The sequence below is a fragment of the Mobula hypostoma genome, assembly GCF_963921235.1.
Source record: "Mobula hypostoma chromosome 13 unlocalized genomic scaffold, sMobHyp1.1 SUPER_13_unloc_1, whole genome shotgun sequence".
NCBI classification, from domain to species: domain Eukaryota; kingdom Metazoa; phylum Chordata; class Chondrichthyes; order Myliobatiformes; family Myliobatidae; genus Mobula; species Mobula hypostoma.
In genome coordinates, this window is record NW_026948145.1 from 42,873 (window position 1) to 49,221 (window position 6,349).

Genomic DNA, 6,349 nt, shown 5'->3' on the forward strand with positions numbered 1-6,349 from the left:
CAATCCCCTACACCACTCCCCGTGTCTACTATCCACTCCAGTCCCCTACACACCTCCCGTGTCTATTATCCACTCCAGTCCCCTACACTACACCCTGTGTCTATTATCCACTCCAGTCCCCTGCACACCCACCGTGTCTATTATCCACTCCAATCCCCTACACACCTCCCGTGTCTATTATCCACTCCAGTCCCCTGCACCACACCCTGTGTCTATTATCCACTCCAGTCCCCCACACCACTCACCGTGGCTATTATCCACTCCAGTCCCCTACACACCTCCCATGTCTACTATCCTCTCCAATCCCCTACATACCTCCCGTGTCTATTATCCCCTCCAATCCCCTACACACCTCCCGTGTCTATTATCCACTCCAGTCCCCTACACCACACCCCGTGTCTATTATCCAGTCCAGTCCCCCACACACCTCCCGTGTCTACTATCCTCTCCAATCCCCTACACACCTCCCGTGTCTATTTTCCCCTCCAGTCCCCCACAACACTGCCCGTGTCTATTATCCACTCCAGTCCCCTACACACCTCACGTGTCTATTATCCACTCCAGTCCCCTACACCACTGCCCGTGTCTACTATCCCCTCCAGTCCCCTACACACCTCCCGTGTCTACTATCCACTCCAATCCCCTACACACCTCCCGTGTCTATTAACCGCTCCAGTCCCCGACACACCTCCCGTGTCTATTATCCATTCCAGTCCCCTACACACCTCCCGTGTCTATTATCCATTCCAGTCCCCTACACCACTGCCCGTTTCTATTATCCACTCCAATCCCCTACACCACACCCTGTGTCTACTATGCACTCCAGTCCCCCACACACCTCCAGTGTCTATTATCCACTCCAGTCCCCTACACACCTCCCGTGTCTACTATCCCCTCCAATCCCCTACACCACTCCCCGTGTCTATTATCCACTCCAGTCCCCTACACACCTGCCGTGTCTATTATCCCCTCCAATCCCCTACACCACTGCCCGTATCTACTATCCCCTCCAGTCCCCTACACCACTCCCCGTGTCTATTATCCACTCCAGTCCCCTACACACCTGCCGTGTCTATTATCCACTCCAGTCCCCTACACACCTCCCGTGTCTACTATCCCCTCCAATCCCCTACACACCTCCCGTGTCTATTATCCCCTCCAGTCCCCTACACCATTGCCCGTGTCTACTATCCACTCCAGTCCCCTACACACCTCCCGTGTCTATTGTCCACTCCAGTCCCCCACACCACTGCCCGTGTCTATTATCCACTCCAGGCCCGTACTCACCTCCCCGTGTCTATTATCCACTCCAATCCCCTACACACCTCCCGTGTCTATTATCCATTCCAGTCCCCTACACACCTGCGGTGTCTACTATCCCCTCCAATCCCCTACACCATTCCCCGTGTCTATTATCCACTCCAGTCCCCTACACACCTGCCGTGTCTGCTATCCCCTCCAATCCCCTACACCACTCCCCGTGTCTATTATCCACTCCAGTCCCCTACACACCTGCCGTGTCTATTATCCACTTCAAACCCCTACACACCTCCCGTGTCTATTATCCACTCCAGTCCCCTACACACCTCCCGTGTCTATTATCCACTCCAGTCCCCTACACTCCTCCCGTGTCTACTATCCACTCCAATCCAGTACACCACTACCCGTGTCTACTATCCACTCCAATCCCGTACACCACTCCCCGTGTCTACTATCCACTCCAGTCCCTTACACACCTCCGGTGTCTATTATCCACTCCAGTCCCCTACACAACTCCCGTGTCTACTATCCCCTCCAATCCCCTACACCACTCCCCGTGTGTATTATCCACTCCAGTCCCCTACACACCTCCCGTTTCTATTATCCACTCCAGTCCCCTACACACCTGCTGTGTCTATTATCCACTCCAGTCCCCTACACCACTGCCCGTGTCTATTATCCACTCCAGTCCCCTACACACCTCCCGTGTTTATGATCCACTCCAATCCCCTACACACCTCCCGTGTCTATTATCCACTCCAGTCCCCTACACACCTCCCGTGTCTATTATCCACTCCAGTCCCCTACACCACACCCTGTGTCTATTATCCACTCCAGTCCCCTACACACCTCCCGTGTCTATTATCCACTCCAGTCCCCTACACCACTCCCTGTGTCTATTAACCACTCCAATTCCCTACACTCCTCCCGTGTCTACTATCCCCTCCAATCCCCTACACCACTCCCCGTGTCTACTATCCACTCCAGTCCCCTACACACCTCCCGTGTCTATTATCCACTCCAGTCCCCTACACCACACCCTGTGTCTATTATCCACTCCAGTCCCCTACACACCTCCTGTGTCTATTATCCACTCCAGTCCCCCACACCACTGCCCGTGTCTATTATCCACTCCAGTCCCCCACACCACTGCCCGTGTCTATTATCCACTCCAGTCCCCCACACCACTGCCCGTGTCTATTATCCACTCCAGTCCCCTACACACCTCCCGTGGCTATTATCCACTGCAGTCCCCTACACACCTCCCGTGTCTATTGTCCACTCCAATCCCCTGCACCACTCCCCGTGTCTACTATCCACTCCAATCCCCTACACCACTCCCCGTGTCTATTATCTACTCCAATCCCCTTCACACCTCCCGTGTCTATTATCCACTCCAGTCCCCTACACACCTCCCGTGTCTATTATCCACTCCAGTCCCCTACACACCTCCCGTGTCTACTATCCACTCCAATCCACTACACCACTACCCGTGTCTACTATCCACTCCAATCCCGTACACCACTCCCCGTGTCTACTATCCACTCCAGTCCCTTACACACCTCCGGTGTCTATTATCCACTCCAGTCCCCTACACAACTCCCGTGTCTACTATCCCCTCCAATCCCCTACACCACTCCCCGTGTGTATTATCCACTCCAGTCCCCTACACACCTCCCGTTTCTATTATCCACTCCAGTCCCCTACACACCTGCTGTGTTTATTATCCACTCCAGTCCCCTACACCACTGCCCGTGTCTATTATCCACTCCAGTCCCCTACACACCTCCCGTGTTTATTATCCACTCCAATCCCCTACACACCTCCCGTGTCTATTATCCACTCCAGTCCCCTACACACCTTCCGTGTCTATTATCCACTACAGTCCCCTACACCACACCCTGTGTCTATTATCCACTCCAGTCCCCTACACACCTCCCGTGTCTATTATCCACTCCAGTCCCCTACACACCTCCCGTGTCTATTATCCACTCCAGTCCCCTACACCACACCCTGTGTCTATTATCCACTCCAGTCCCCTACACACCTCCTGTGTCTATTATCCCCTCCAATCCCCTACACACCTCCCGTGTCTATTATCCCCTCCAGTCCCCTACACCATTGCCCGTGTCTACTATCCACTCCAGTCCCCTACACACCTCCCGTGTCTATTGTCCACTCCAGTCCCCCACACCACTGCCCGTGTCTATTATCCACTCCAGGCCCGTACTCACCTCCCCGTGTCTATTATCCACTCCAATCCCCTACACACCTCCCGTGTCTATTATCCATTCCAGTCCCCTACACACCTGCGGTGTCTACTATCCCCTCCAATCCCCTACACCATTCCCCGTGTCTATTATCCACTCCAGTCCCCTACACACCTGCCGTGTCTGCTATCCCCTCCAATCCCCTACACCACTCCCCGTGTCTATTATCCACTCCAGTCCCCTACACACCTGCCGTGTCTATTATCCACTTCAAACCCCTACACACCTCCCGTGTCTATTATCCACTCCAGTCCCCTACACACCTCCCGTGTCTATTATCCACTCCAGTCCCCTACACTCCTCCCGTGTCTACTATCCACTCCAATCCAGTACACCACTACCCGTGTCTACTATCCACTCCAATCCCGTACACCACTCCCCGTGTCTACTATCCACTCCAGTCCCTTACACACCTCCGGTGTCTATTATCCACTCCAGTCCCCTACACAACTCCCGTGTCTACTATCCCCTCCAATCCCCTACACCACTCCCCGTGTGTATTATCCACTCCAGTCCCCTACACACCTCCCGTTTCTATTATCCACTCCAGTCCCCTACACACCTGCTGTGTCTATTATCCACTCCAGTCCCCTACACCACTGCCCGTGTCTATTATCCACTCCAGTCCCCTACACACCTCCCGTGTTTATGATCCACTCCAATCCCCTACACACCTCCCGTGTCTATTATCCACTCCAGTCCCCTACACACCTCCCGTGTCTATTATCCACTCCAGTCCCCTACACCACACCCTGTGTCTATTATCCACTCCAGTCCCCTACACACCTCCCGTGTCTATTATCCACTCCAGTCCCCTACACCACTCCCTGTGTCTATTAACCACTCCAATTCCCTACACTCCTCCCGTGTCTACTATCCCCTCCAATCCCCTACACCACTCCCCGTGTCTACTATCCACTCCAGTCCCCTACACACCTCCCGTGTCTATTATCCACTCCAGTCCCCTACACCACACCCTGTGTCTATTATCCACTCCAGTCCCCTACACACCTCCTGTGTCTATTATCCACTCCAGTCCCCCACACCACTGCCCGTGTCTATTATCCACTCCAGTCCCCCACACCACTGCCCGTGTCTATTATCCACTCCAGTCCCCCACACCACTGCCCGTGTCTATTATCCACTCCAGTCCCCTACACACCTCCCGTGGCTATTATCCACTGCAGTCCCCTACACACCTCCCGTGTCTATTGTCCACTCCAATCCCCTGCACCACTCCCCGTGTCTACTATCCACTCCAATCCCCTACACCACTCCCCGTGTCTATTATCTACTCCAATCCCCTTCACACCTCCCGTGTCTATTATCCACTCCAGTCCCCTACACACCTCCCGTGTCTATTATCCACTCCAGTCCCCTACACACCTCCCGTGTCTACTATCCACTCCAATCCACTACACCACTACCCGTGTCTACTATCCACTCCAATCCCGTACACCACTCCCCGTGTCTACTATCCACTCCAGTCCCTTACACACCTCCGGTGTCTATTATCCACTCCAGTCCCCTACACAACTCCCGTGTCTACTATCCCCTCCAATCCCCTACACCACTCCCCGTGTGTATTATCCACTCCAGTCCCCTACACACCTCCCGTTTCTATTATCCACTCCAGTCCCCTACACACCTGCTGTGTCTATTATCCACTCCAGTCCCCTACACCACTGCCCGTGTCTATTATCCACTCCAGTCCCCTACACACCTCCCGTGTTTATTATCCACTCCAATCCCCTACACACCTCCCGTGTCTATTATCCACTCCAGTCCCCTACACACCTTCCGTGTCTATTATCCACTACAGTCCCCTACACCACACCCTGTGTCTATTATCCACTCCAGTCCCCTACACACCTCCCGTGTCTATTATCCACTCCAGTCCCCTACACACCTCCCGTGTCTATTATCCACTCCAGTCCCCTACACCACACCCTGTGTCTATTATCCACTCCAGTCCCCTACACACCTCCTGTGTCTATTATCCACTCCAGTCCCCCACACCACTGCCCGTGTCTATTATCCACTCCAGTCCCCCACACCACTGCCCGTGTCTATTATCCACTCCAGTCCCCTACACACCTCCCGTGTCTATTATCCACTCCAGTCCCCTACACACCTCCCGTGTCTACTGTCCACTCCAATCCCCTGCACCACTCCCCGTGTCTACTATCCACTCCAATCCCCTACACCACTCCCCGTGTCTATTATCAACTCCAATCCCCTTCACACCTCCCGTGTCTATTATCCACTCCAGTCCCCTACACACCTCCCTTGTCTATTATCCACTCCAGTCCCCTACACACCTCCTGTGTCTACTATCCACTCCAATCCACTACACCACTACCCGTGTCTACTATCCACTCCAATCCCGTACACCACTCCCCGTGTCTACTATCCACTCCAGTCCCTTACACACCTCCGGTGTCTATTATCCACTCCAGTCCCCTACACAACTCCCGTGTCTACTATCCCCTCCAATCCCCTACACCACTCCCCGTGTGTATTATCCACTCCAGTCCCCTACACACCTCCCGTTTCTATTATCCACTCCAGTCCCCTACACACCTGCTGTGTGTATTATCCACTCCAGTCCCCTGCACCACTGCCCGTGTCTATTATCCACTCCAGTCCCCTACACCCCTCCCGTGTTTATTATCCACTCCAATCCCCTACACACCTCCCGTGTCTATTATCCACTCCAGTCCCCTACACACCTCCCGTGTCTATTATCCACTCCAGTCCCCTACACCACACCCTGTGTCTATTATCCACTCCAGTCCCCTACACACCTCCCGTGTCTA